Below are 14,775 nucleotides of genomic sequence, written 5' to 3' on the forward strand. Positions count from 1 at the left end.
TGGGGCACTTAGGACCTGCGCTCAGGTGGGGACCCTTTGGAGGTGGAGGCCAGCTAGGCAGCACATCCTCTGCGGTGATCTTTGTAATTGCTTTCCGAGCATACCGGGCTTCTTGTGGCATTGATACTGGAGGCTCTGGGGGCTCAGTTTGGCTTGAGAACGCCTCTCCTGAAAGTGAGAATACCAATTAAGGAAAGCATGGGGAGAGTATTAACCCATTTGATTAATGAGGTCACTTGTTTTGCTAATAATCTCACCGAGGACTTTGAGGAGAACTGTGGCAATGGATTAAAACCCCAAAGGATGGACATTTCCTCTTCAGCCCATAAAGTCCCCATCCAGTCCTGCAAAGCCAGTCACTGGTTTTAACTGAAATTCTCTTGTCCTTCCCACTAATTTCTCTGTGGACCTGTATGACTCAAGCCAGCCTCCCTGGCGAGGTTTTCAAAATGTATTACACAATTTCAGCCAGTGTTTGTAGCATCTTGGACCTTACATAAGAATAATGACGGGAAGAGGAACCAAGATGGCGGAGCAGAAGGACGTGCTCTCACTCCCTCTTGTGAGAACACCAGAATCACAACTAGCTGCTGGACAGTCATTGACAGGAGGACACTGGAACTCACCAAAAAAGATGCCCCACATCCAAAGACAAAGGAGAAGCCACAAAGAGGTGGTAGGAGGGGCGCAATCACAGTAAAATCAAATCCCATAGTTGCTGGGAGGGTGACTCACAAACTGGAGAACACTTATAACACAGAAGTCCACCCACTGGTGTGAAGGCTCTGAGCCCCACGTCAGGCTTCCCAACCTGGGGGTCCGGCAATGGGAGGAGGAATTCCTAGAGAATCAGACTTTGAAGACTCATGGGATTTGATTGCAGGACTTCGACAGGACTGTGGGAAACAGAGACTCCACTCTTGGAGGACACACACGAAGTAGTGTGTGCGTCAGGACCCAGGGGAAGGAGAAGTGACCCCAGGGAAGACTGAACCAGACGTACCTGCTAGTGTTGGAGTGTCTCCTGCAGATGCAGGGGGTGGCTGTGGCTCACCGTGAGGACAAGGACACTGGCAGCAGAAATTCTGGGAAGTACTCCTTGGCGTGAGCCCTCCCAGAGTCTGCCATTAGCCCCACCAAAGAGCCCAGGTAGGCTCCAGTGTTGGGTTGCCTCAGGCCAAACAACCAGCAGAGAGGGAACTCAGCCCCACCCATCAACAGTCAAGTGGATTAAAGTTTTACTGAGCTCTGCCCACCAGAGCAACAGCCAGCTCTACCCACCACCAGTCCCTCCCATCAGGAAACTTACACAAGCCTCTTAGATAGCCTCATCCACCAGAGGGCAGACAGCAGAAGCAAGAAGAACTACAATCCTGCAGCCTGTGGAACAAAAACCACATTCACAGAAAGACAGACAAGATGAAAAGGCAGAGGGCTATGTACCAGATGAAGGAACAAGATAAAACCCCAGAAAAACAACTAAATGAAGTGGAGATAGGCAACCTTCCAGAAAAAGAATTCAGAATAATGATAGCGAAGATGATCCAGGACCTCGGAAAAAGAATGGAGTCAAAGATTGAGAAGATGTAAGAAATGTTTAACAAAGACCTAGAAGAATTAAAGAACAAACAAACAGAGATGAACAATACAATAACTGAAATGAAAACTACACTAGAAGGAATCAATAGCAAAATAACTGAGGCAGAAGAACAGATAAGTGACCTGGAAGACAGAATGGTGGAATTCATTGCTGCAGAACAGAATAAAGAAAAAAGAATGAAAAGAAATGAAGACAGCCTAAGAGACCTCTGGGACAACATTAAACGCAACAACGTTCGCATTATAGGGGTCCCAGAAGGAGAAGAGAGAGAAAGGACCTGAGAAAATACTTGAAGAGATTATAGTTGAAAACTTCCCTAACGTGGGAAAGGAAATAGACACCCAAGTCCAGGAAGTGCAGCGAGTCCCATATAGGATAAACCCAAGGAGAAACACGCCGAGACACATAGTAATCAAATTGGCAAAAATTAAAGACAAAGAAAAATTATTGAAAGCAGCAAGGGAAAAACGACAAATAACATACAAGGGAATTCCCATAAAGTTAACAGCTGATTTCTCAGCAGAAACTCTACAAGCCAGAAGGGAGTGGCATGATATACTTAAAGTGATGAAAGGGAAGAACCTACAACCAAGATTACTCTACCCGGCAAGGATCTCATTCAGATTCCATAGAGAAATCAAAAGCTTTACAGACAAGCAAAAGCTAAGAGAATTCAGCACCACCAAACCAGCTCTACAACAAATGCTAAAGGAACATCTCTAAGTGGGAAACACAAGAGAAGAAAAGGACCTACAAAAACAAACCCAAAACAATTAAGAAAATGGTCATAGGAACATACATATCGATAATTACCTTAAATGTGAATGGATTAAATGCTCCAACCAAAAGACACAGGCTTGCTGAATGGATACAAAAACAAGACCCATGTATATGCTGTCTACAAGAGACCCACTTCAGACCTAGGGACACATAGAGACTGAAAGTGAGGGGATGGAAAAAGATATTCCATGCAAATGGAAATCAAAAGAAAGCTGGAGTAGCAATACTCATATCAGATAAAATAGACTTTAAAATAAAGAATGTTACAAGAGACAAGGAAGGATACTACATAATGATCAAGGGATCAATCCAAGAAGAAGATATAACAATTGTAAATATATATGCATCCAACATAGGAGCACCTGAATCCATAAGGCAACTGCTAACAGCTATAAAAGAGGAAATTGACAGCAACACAATAATAGTGGGGGACTTTAACACCTCACTCACACCAATGGACAGATCATCCAAAGTGAAAATAAATAAGGAAACAGAAGCTTTAAATGACACAATAGACCAGAGAGATTTAGTTGATACTTGTAGGACATTCCATCCAAACACAGCAGATTACACTTTCTTCTCAAGTGTGCACAGAACATTCTCCGGGATAGATCACATCTTGGGTCACAAATCAAACCTCAGTAGATTTAAGAAAATTGAGATCATATCAAGCATCTTTTCTGACCACAAGGCTATGAGATTAGAAAGGAATTACAGGAAAAAAAAGTAAGAAAAACAAACACATGGAGACTAAACAATACATTACTAAATAACCAGGATATCACTGAAGAAATCAAAGAGGAAATCAAAAAACTCCTAGAGACAAATGACAATGAAAACACAACAATCCAAAACCTATGGGATGCAGCAAGAGCAGTTCTAAGAGGGAAGTTTATAGCTATACAAGCCTACCTCAAGAAACAAGAAAAATCTGAAACAATTTAACCTTACACCTAAAGGACCTAGAGAAAGAAGAACAAACAAAGCCCAAAGTTAGCAGCAGGAAAGACATCATAAAGATCAGAGCAGAAATAAATGAAATTGAAACAAAGAAAACAATAGCAAAGATCAATAAAACTAAAAGCGGGTTCTTTGAGAAGATAAACAAAATTGATAAACCATTAGCCAGACTCAACAAGAAAAAGAGGGATAGGACTCAAATCAATCAAATTAGAAATGAAAAAGGAGAAGTTAAAACAGACACTTCAGAAATACAAAGCATCCTAAGAGACTACTACAAGCAACTCTATGCCAATAAAATGGACAACCTGGAAGAAATGCACAAATTTTTAGAAAGGTATAACCTTCCAAGACTGAACCAGGAAGAAACAAAAACTATGAACAGACCATTCACAAGTAATGAAATTGAAACTGTGATTAAAAATCTTCCAACAAACAAAAGTCCAGGACCAGATGGCTTCACAGGTGAATTCTATCAAGCATTTAGAGAAGAGCTAACACCCATCCTTCTCAAACTCTTCCAAAAAACTGCAGAGAAAGGAACATTCCTAAACTCATTCTATGAGGCCACCATCACCCTGATACCAAAACCAGACAAAGATACTACAAAAAAAGAAAATTACAGACCAATATGATTGATGAATATAGATGCAAAAATCCTCAACAAAATAGTAGGAAACAGAATTCAACAACACATTAAAAGGATCATACATCATGATCACGTGGGGTTTATCCCAGGGATGCGGGGATTCTTCAATATATGCAAATCAATCAATGTGGTACACCATATTAAGAAATTGAAGAATAAAAACTATATGACCATTTCAATAGATGCAGAAAAAGCTTTCGAAAAAATTCAACACCCATTTATGATAAAAACTCTCCAGAAAGTGGGCACAGAGGGAGCCTACCTCAACATAATAAAGGCCATATATGACAAACCCACAGCAAACATCAGTCTCAATGGTGAAAAACTGAAAGCATTTCCTCTAAGATAAGGAACAAGACAAGGATGTCCACTCTCACCACTGTTATTCAACATAGTTTTGGAAGTCCTAGCTATGGCAATCAGAGAAGAAAAAGAAATAAAAGGAATACAAATTGGAAAAGAAGAAGTAAAACTGTCACTGTTTGCAGATGACGTGATACTATACATAGAGAATCCTAAAGATGCCACCAGAAAACTACTAGGGCTAATCAATGAATTTGGTAAAGTTGCAGGACACAAAATTAATGCACAGAAATTTCTTGCATTCCTATACAGTAATGATGAAAAATCTGAAAGAGAAATTAAGGAAACACTCCCATTTACCACTGCAACAAAAAGAATAAAATACCTAGGAGTAAACCTACCTAGGGAGACAAAAGACCTGTATGCAGAAAACTATAAGACACTGATAAAAGAAATTAAAGATGATACCAACAGATGGAGAGATATACTATGTTCTTGGATGGAAGAATCAATATTGTGCAAATGACTATACTACCCAAAGCAATCTACAGATTCACTGCAATCCCTATCAAATTACCAATGGCATTTTTTACGGAACTAGAACAAAAAAATCTTAAAATTTGTATGGAGACACAAAAGACGCCGAATAGCCAAAGCAGTCTTGAGGGGAAAAAACGGAGCTGGAGGAATCAGACTCCCTGACTTCAGACTACAGTACAAAGCTACGGTAATCAAGACAATATGGTACTGGCACAAAAACAGAAACACAGATCAATGGAACAAGATAGAAAGCCCAGAGGTAAACCCACACACCTATGGTCAACTAATCTATGACAAAGGAAGCAAGGATGTACAATGGAGAAAAGACAGTCTCTTCAATAAGTGGTGCTGGGAAAACTGGACAGCTACATGTAAAAGAATAAAATTAGAACACTCCCTAACACCATACACCAAAATAAACTCAAAATGGATTTGAGACCTAAATGTAACACCGGACACTATAAAACTCTTAGAGGAAAACATAGGAAGAACACTCTTTGACATAAATCACAGCAAGATCTTTTTTGATCCACCTCCTAAAGTAATGGAAATAAAAGCAAAAATAAACAAATGGGACCTAATGAAACTTCAAAGCTTTTGCACAGCAAAGGAAACCATAAACAAGACAAATAGACAACCCTCAGAATGGGAGAAAATATTCGCAAATGAATCAACGGACAAAGGATTAATCTCCAAAATATATAAACAGCTCATGCAGCTCAATATTAAAGAAACAAACAACCCCATCCAAAAACGGGCAGAAGACCTAAATAGACATTTCTCCAAAGAAGACATACAGATGGCCAAGAAGCACATGAAAGCTGCTCAACATCACTAATTATTAGAGAAATGCAAATCAAAACTACAATGAGGTATCACCTCACACCAGTTAGAATGGGCATCATCAGAAAATCTACAAACAGCAAATGCTGGAGAGGGTGTGGAGAAAAGGGAACACTCTTGCACTGTTGGTGGGAATGTAAATTGATACAGCCACTATGGAGAACAGTATGGAGGTTCCTTAAAACACTAAAAATAGAACTACCATATGACCCAGCAATCCCACCACTGGGCATATACCCAGAGAAAACCATAATTCAAAAAGATACATGCACCCCAATGTTCACTGAAGCTCTATTTACAATAGCCAGGTCATGGAAGCAACGTAAATGCCCATTGACAGATGAATGGATAAAGAAGTTGTGGTACATATATACAATGGAGTATTACTCAGCCATAAAAAGGAACGAAATTGAGTCATTTGTTGAGACGTGGATGGATCTAGACGTGGATGGATCTAGAGTCGTTTGTTGAGACCTGGATGGATCTAGTAAGTCAGAAAGAGAAAAACAAATATCATATATTAACGCATATATGTGGAACCTAGAAAAATGGTACAGATGAACTGGTTTGCAGGGCAGAAATAGAGGCACAGATGTAGGGAACAAACATATGGACACCAAGAGGGGAAGGTGGCAGGGGTGGTGGTGGTGGTGTGATGAATTGGGCGATTGGGGTTGACATATATACACTAATATGTATAAAATAGGTAACTAATAAGAACCTGCTGTATAAAAAATAAATAAAATTCAAAATAAAATAAAATAAAATCCTGTATGCCATAACTAAGGCGCAGCACGGCCTAAATAAGTAAATAAATAAATAAATATTTTTTAAAACCCCACAATGTCCTTCTTAGGATTTCTGCTATTTGCCGAGTTTCTGCTCTGGGTGTGGGTTATAGTCACACGGTCGCCCCGGCTCCATGAACTGCTGAAGTAATGCTAAATCTAGTGATTTCTCTGCTTCTCCCTGCACCAACTGTGCTGTGAAACTTGGCTCTCCCCTCAATGTCCACAAATCCCCCACCTAAAGAAGGACTTCGTGTAGACTTCAACAAGGCCAGCAACTTCAGCTCATTTTTACAAGTTCTGTGGCTACGGTTACAGCATCTATAACTTATCTTCAAAAACTTCTGAATTAACAGTGTATTATAGATGAGTTACAAAGTAATTACTCCTGGGATAATGTAGATTAAAGTTAATGTTTGAGGCCCCCTCTGAGATGTTTTCCAAATCTCTGGATACCCAACTGGGTGTCAGTTTGATTCTGACACTAATTACCCCTCAGCTCCCTCCTCAGGTTCATAATTTGTTAGAACGGGTCACAGAACTCACAGAAGCACTTGATTTCCGTTTACCAGTTTACTGTAAAGGATACAATGTAGGCACAGCTGGATGGAAGAGACGCACAGGGCGAGGTACAGGGATGTAGTGGGGGTAGCAGAGTTTCTACGCTCTCTCTGGCTCACCACCCTCCCAGCCCCTCAGTGTGTTCACTAACCCTGAAGCTCTCTGAACCTCTCCATTTCAAGGTTTTTATGGATGTTCCATTTCATGGACATGATTGATTAAATCACCGGCCATTGGTGACTGAACTCAATCTCCAGCCCCTGTCCCCTCCGTGGAGGTCAGGGAGTGGGGTTGAAAGTTCCAGCCCTCTAATCATGTCTTGATCTTTCTGGAGACCTGCCACCATCCTGAAGCTGCCTAGGGGCCCCCAGCCACCAGTCATCTTATTAGCATAGAAAAGACGCTGATCACTCCAGAGATTCCAAGGTTTTTAGCAGCTGTGAGCCAGCAACTGTGGACAGAGACAAAATATTTATTTCTGTATGTCATACACCCTAATTAGGAATCTACACTTCAGGGATGGTAGGTGAAGTGCTTCAAATGTTGCTATATAAATCTGCACTAGGCAATGCATTAATTGAGCATAAAGGGATGCTTTATATCTATTTAATAATATATAATATTTATACATATACATATATGTGTGTGCAAGTGTATACACACACGTTTGTGTACATATATACATAAATGTGTGTGCCTGTGTGCATCATGGTTGAGCACTAAAACTACTGGCTTTCCTGCCCTTGAATGAACAAGGTATAACAGCCCACAGGCTGTGCATCGTTCACTGCTGTCATTCACTTACACCTGGGCAGGAGGGGTCCCTGTCCTGGGCCCCATGCTTAAGGGTAGGGCTCAGCAAACTTTTTCTGTAAATACTTTAGGCTTTGTGGACGCTAACGTCTGTGTCACAACTACTCAAGTCTGCTGTCGCAGTGCAGAAGCAGCCATAGACAATTCCTGAAAGAATGTGTGTGGCTGTGTTCCCATCAAACTTTATTTACAAAAACGGGCAGCGGGCCGGTTTGGTCCGTGGACTGCGGTTGGCCCCAGCTCCAGCGATGCTAAATCTGCATACTCACAAACTCTTCGCTTACGTAAGCTAATACATTCCCTATTCTCCCTTAAGCCCGTGTGAGATGAGTTTCTGTCTTGTGAACTAGAAACAGTCCTTACCGATAATATACCAGTGAAGAGGGTAGGAAGAGGCCCTGCTTTAGAACCTTGTTTCTCAGACCTTGGTATGATACGAGTCACCTGGAGAGGACGTTGAAACAAATATTGCTGGGCTTGCCTGCACCAATTCTGGTTCAGCAGGAGTGCAGTGCGGCCCAGAATTTGCATTTCTAACAAGCTCCCAGGGGATATTGCTGCTGCTGGACCCCGCTTTGAGTGTTGATTCTTTGGAGGACCCTTCCATGGCCCTCTTCCAGCTGTGCCCCTCCCCCAAAGCGAAGACGTCTGTGGGGTCAAGGGAATCTGCGTTAAAGAGGCTACCTTGATGATTTGTGTGTGCCTTCTTGTTTGAGAAGCCCTGATCTATACTATGAGCCGTCCTGTACTGTGGTCAGAGCGGATGGCTTTGGAGCAGCCGATCTGAAGGCCGAATAACCATTTAGTGCTGGGTCTAGGGTCCTCAGCAGGAAGGCTTGTGATTAAACAAAGACCTTCACCCTCTCTCCCTGAGAGTATGGATGCAAACACACAGAGAAACTTAGGAGTTGATAGTGGGAGGAAGTTAGAAAAAGCCAGGAGGAAGCTGTGTGTAGCAAATGCTGAGGCAGGGAAAAGCTCGCGGTATCGGGAGGGTCTGAGTCGTGACCTTGGTAGTGTGTGGGCTGCGATTACTGGAACCTACAGTTGAGGGAAGGACATTTAATCGGGTCATTTGAGAGACCTTGATTTTGAATTCTCTGTCAACTTCTTTTCCTCCATAACATCCAACTCTTTAGCTGTTTCTGTGTTTCTTACCTTCTTACCACCATCACCAGAAGCGATTGCTTCTTTGGAACCTGGGAAATTCTAATTAATACATGAACCAGTATGAAAAAGAGAAGCACTCCAAAAGAAAAAAAACAAGAGAGGATTTAAAAAAAAAAAAAAGCAACATTCAAAAATTCAAAAGCATTTTTATATACCAGGGCTAACCAGTTAGAAAATGTCAGACTTTGGATATGAAGAAAAAGTATAAAATTGTTCGGGACACAGGAAGATATGAATAAACAGAAATATGCTGTGTTCCTGGTGGGAAGTCCCACTACTATTTAGTAGCTTGATTCTACACAAATGAATCAATAAATAAGAAATTCCAATAGGAACCTACCAGATTTTTTTGTGGGAGTTTTCAAACTGAAGAAAAAAATTCATCTGGAATAGAAAAGTTATGAGAACAGCCTAGAAATTTTTAAATTAGAGTCAGGCGTTTGGAGGTGGAGAAATACATAACAAAATTATAATAATGAAAACAACATGCTGTATTACCAGCGTGAAGGGTAGATGGCACAGAACAGTCTAGAACAAACCCATATGGGAATGTAGTATGATTGCAGCAGCATATTGGGGCAGTGGAAAAAGATGGATGTTCAGCTCCATACTGTGTTTTACAGTGAAAATTTGAAAACAATGGAATATAATGAAATACATTTTAAGACTATGCATCTGCTAAATGACAAAATGACAAAATAAATATTGATATAGAGGTTCATGGTATATATATACTTTTCAACATCTTTATTGGAGTATAATTGCTTTACAATAGTGTGTTAGTTTCTGCTTTATAACAAAGTGAATCCACTATATGTATACATATATCCCCATATTTCCTCCCTCTTGCGTCTCCCTCCCACCCTCCCTATCCCACCCCTCTAGGTGGTCACAAAGCACCGAGCTTATCTCCCTGTGCTATGTGGCTGCTTCCCACTAGCTGTCTGTTTTACATTTGGTAGTGTATATATGTCCATGCCACTCTCTCACTTCATCCCAGCTTACCCTTCCCCATGTCCTCAAGTCCATGCTCTATGGCTGTGTCTTTATTCCTTTCCTGCCCCTAAGTTCTTCAGAACCTTTTCTTTTCTTTTTTTTTACATTCCATATATATGTGTTAGCATACAGTAATTGTTTTTCTCTTTCTGACTTCACTCTGTTTGACAGACTCTATCTAGGTCCATCCACCTCACCACAAATAACTCAATTTCATTTCTTTTTATGGCTGAGTAATATTCCATTGTATATACGTGCCACATCTTCTTTATCCATTCATCTGTCGATGGACACTTAGGTTGCTTCCATGTCCTGGCTATTGTAAATAGAGCTTCAGTGAACATTGTGCTACATGACTCTTTTTGAATTATGGTTTTCTCAGGGTATATGCCCAGTAGTGGGATTGCTGGGTCATATGGTAGTTCTATTTTTAGTGTTTTAAGGAACCTCCATACTGTTCTCCATAGTGGCTGTATCAATTTACATTCCCACCAACAGTGCAAGAGTGTTCCCTTTTCTCCACACCCTCTCCAGCATTTGCTGTTTGTAGATTTTCTGATGATGCCCATTCTAACTGGTGTGAGGTGATACCTCATTGTAGTTTTGATTTGCATTTCTCTAATAATTAGTGATGTTGAGCAGCTTTTCATGTGCTTCTTGGCCATCTGTATGTCTTCTTTGGAGACATGTCTATTTAGGTCTTCTGCCCATTTTTGGATGGGGTTGTTTGTTTTTTTGATATTGAGCTGCATGAGCTGCTTGTAAATTTTGGAGATTAATCCTTTGTCGGTTACTTCATTTGCAAATATTTTCTCCCATTCTGAGGGTTGTCTTTTCATCTTGCTTATGGTTTCCTTTGCTGTGCAAAGGCTTTTAAGTTTCATTAGGCCCCATTTGTTTATTTTTGTTTTTATTTCCATTTCTCTAGGAGGTGGGTCAAAAAAGATCTTGCTGTGATTTATGTCATAGAGTGTTCTGCCTTTGTTTTCCTCTAAGAGTTTTATAGTGTCTGGCTTTACATTTAGGTCTTTAATCCATTTTGAGTTTTTTTGTGTGTATGGTGTTAGGGTGTGTTCTAATTTCATTTTTTTACATGTAGCTGTCCAGTTTTCCCAGCACCACTTATTGAAGAGGCTGTCTTTTCTCCATTGTATATTCTTGCCTCCTTTATCAAAAATAAGGTGACCATATGTGTGTGGGTTTATCTCTGGGCTTTCTATCCTGTTCCATTGATCTATATTTTTGTTTTTGTGCCAGTACCATATTGTCTTGATTACTGTAGCTTTGTAGTATAGTCTGAAGTCCCGGAGCCTGATTCCTCCAGCTTCGTTTTTCTTTCTCATGATGTATTGTTAAATGAAAAAAAAAAAAAACCCACAGTTTACAAAACAGTAAAAAGTGTAGAATGAGCCACATTTGCTAAATACCTATATATATGTTTATATTCACAAAGGTCACAAATGCAGTTGTCTCTCTTGTCCCATTTTTTAAGAAACCAACTTTGATTGAGGTACTAACCATATCATCAGTGGCTCAGCACCTCCACTGCATTGGGTTTGGAATTAAGCTTCACCTCCTGATCTCGGCTGCAGGATCTAGGCTTGAAGGCTGGTTTCCACATGGCTCCCTGAATCACCTTTGAAGTTGACCACACTCCTGACCATGTGGCTTCCGAGAAAAATCCTGAGATGTGTTTTCCCTGGGTCACCATCCTCCCCATGATCTCCCATCTTTCCTTCCTCCGTCAGGTTCTGTCCTCCCCACAAGGTCTAGCTGCTACTGGTAAGTCAGAGAAATATCAGAGTTAAATAGATCCCATGATCATTCTAAGGGGAATTGAGTGGCTCTGTAAGACCACGTAAAGCTCAAGAAAGGCAATAGGGGAAGGAATACTAATTACAGAAGCCTTGAACCCCTACGGTAAGTCCCCTACATATGAACCTTCAAGTTGTGAACTTTCAAAGATGCAAACGTGCGTTCCACCAACGTCCTCCTCTCCCTCCTCCAGTCAGTAACTCTTCTTGCCTGTTCACTCGATGCCAGCCCCTGTGTGCCAGCTGTTGTCCTGGACTACTGTCCTTTTCAAGGTACTGTACTGTAAGATTAAAAATGTCTTCCTTATTTTTTTATGTATTATTTGTGTGAAAAGTATTATAAACCTCTTATAGTACAGTATAGCCGACTGTGTTAGTTGGGTACCTAGGCTAACTTTGTTGGACTTATGAACAAATTGGCCTTATGAACATGCTCTCGGAACAGAACTTGTTCATATGTAGGGGACTTACCATATTTCCATCTCTTAAGTGTGGGGAGGGGTGTCCAGAAAAATCCCCCCAAACCAAGCAGATTATTCACCCTTTCCATCCTCCCCTCAAATTTCTGGAATTGAGAACGAGGTAGCCACATGGTGTGAAGACGGTGCTTAGCACACCGAGCTTTACGTGCGGAGCTGGGCCCCACCTGGGCCACTTCTGCTCGCTGCTGTCTCATGCATCCAAATCACGACAGTTTACCAGGACACATGGCTTCTTTTCCTGACCACCCTCCAACCCATTCCTGCCTTAGAGCTTCAGGGAAACGAGGTTAGGAACCCAGGAGGTGGGACCCGGTTGTAGCTGGGTGTATTCTAGAACAAACCCCTCAAATGGCTTCTAAAGAGCAGGAATTACGTGGCAGTGAAGAGGTGAAATTACCACCTATTACTTCACCCATATAATTGGGTTAATAATTAAAACATAACTAGCAGGGACCTCATCCACATGGAGTCATTATGTGCTGCTTTTTCCGACCATTGTCACAAAATATGAAAACTACATCTCATAAGGGGAGCGTTCTCAGGATTGCTTAGCAACCTCCGCTGTAACTGTCACCCAGTTTGTAAGAACACGTGATTAATTATCGTGTCTTGTACCTAGAATATTATGCGTGTGGAAAAGTCACGGAGATGGATCCTCCTTGTCTTGAAACAGATCCCTCACAGTGGGGTTCACCTGGGAACATTTCAGAGTTTGTCTGCTGGGAGAGCCTTGAAACAGCCTTCATTAGAATACATACATTAATAATAATACATTAAATAATACATTAAATACATAATAATACATTAAATAATACATTATAATAATACATTAAATACATTAATAATACATAATAATACATACATTATTATAATACATTAAATGATAAAATCGTACAGCTTTTCCATGGAGGACGGCATCTCTTTCTAACCATATGGCCGTTGTTGTACCGGAACAATTGCTGAACAAATCCAGGATTTCCCTACTCATTCGTGACAAGTATTTGTGTCTCATCACAATTCTAGGGAAAAGTTAGTGGTGATAACATAGAATCGAACGTCAGGTTTGGGAATAAAGAGACTTGAGGTCTAATGGCAGCTCTCCTGCCACTGGCTTATGGACTTTTATCCAAACCTTTTCTCGTTAAACCTCAGTTTCTTTCTCTGTGAAAGCCTGGGCTGGTATGCTTTGGCGTGGTGCTCACAGCTGCGAGTCAGCAAGCACGAAAGGGTACAACCATTGCAGTTATTAAACTCCACTATTTCCAGGCCATTTCTTTCACTTCCATGGTTTTAATTACCACCCTCTGCCAGTGTCTTAAGAACAGCCCTGTCTTCCAGACCTATACGTCCAACAGCCCACTGGCCACCTCCACTTGCATACAACACAGGCCAACCGAAGCTCCACCTGTCCCAAACAGAACTCACCATTCTCTGAACTGTGCCCACCCAACCCCCTTCTCTCCCAATGTCTGCCATGTTTTATCAATGACATTACTGTCCACCCAGTTGGTAAAACCATAAACCTGACGATCACCTGACATTCTTCTCCCTTAGACCTTGTGTCCAACAAATCACTGTCTTGTTAGTTGGACTTCCCCAATACCTGTTGTTTGCTAGTTTGTTCTACAGTTTGTTAGTTGAAACTCCCCAATATCTCTCAAGCATTTCCCCAACACCACAGCCACCACTGTGACCGAAGTCCTCACCTTCTCTTACTTGGATGGGGTACCTTTCTGGTGTCTCTAATCCCACTGGAGTGCCCCTGCCATCCTTTCTCCACGGGACAGATATGGTCATCTGTGTAAACTTCAGATCTGATTATGTCTATAGTAGATGCCATTTGAGGTCTGCTGAGCCTACGATCCAGCGTCCCCGCTTCTCCGAGACCCGCCCCATCTCCTGGAAGGCACATTTGTATTATGACACCGTGAGCTTCCTGGAGCTCACCCATAGGTCAGTGAATTAGGGGTAAATAATTGAATACCAGGCTGACTCAATTGGATTCTTTCTCCAGGCATTTTGAATTGTGACTCATAAACACCGTTGTGCCTCTCTGTATGACTGGAACTATAACTTATAACCTGAGGGCCATTGTCTCCCCTGCCTTTGGAGAAACAGAGAAAGAGAAAATAACAAAGCAGACGCACAGAGAGGCATACATGACAGACAGAGACTAACTCTTGGATTCCGGAAGAGTTTTCCAGATTCTGACTCCAGGCCCTTCCTGAGAACCATTTATGCTCTGAGATTTCATTAAGTTTCTGGGAATTTATAAGAAATTCCCCCATTTCACTTGAGCTACCTTGAGCTGATTTCCATTCCTTGAAGCCAAATGGTTTTTGCTCACATCCTGGCATTATCATGTTAACCCCACCCCAGACTCCCTGTGACACTAGGATACAGCCCCAGATTCCTAAGCCAGCCCAAAGGCCCTGACGGATTTTCTAGGCTTCTTCTGGCCTCTCATCCCTTTGCT

General features: G+C 41.4%; 1 protein-coding gene across 2 annotated transcripts in view; it reads left to right on the forward strand.

Annotated features, from left to right (window-relative positions):
- The window catches only part of ADPRM (ADP-ribose/CDP-alcohol diphosphatase, manganese dependent), a 379,713-nt gene that overhangs the window by 125,851 nt on the left and 239,087 nt on the right, over positions 1–14,775 (forward strand). The window contains exon 6 of one of the 2 annotated variants that reach the window (XM_049702249.1): positions 11,596–13,018. The exons of the other annotated variant lie outside the window; for it this stretch is intronic. The gene's annotated coding sequence lies outside the window, so the exon portion shown is untranslated. Of the gene's footprint in view, positions 1–11,595; positions 13,019–14,775 lie in introns of those variants that run through there. 2 annotated transcript variants of the gene reach the window in all.

Source organism: Orcinus orca, chromosome 19, assembly GCF_937001465.1.
Source record: "Orcinus orca chromosome 19, mOrcOrc1.1, whole genome shotgun sequence".
In the NCBI taxonomy this organism is placed as follows: Eukaryota; Metazoa; Chordata; class Mammalia; order Artiodactyla; family Delphinidae; genus Orcinus; species Orcinus orca.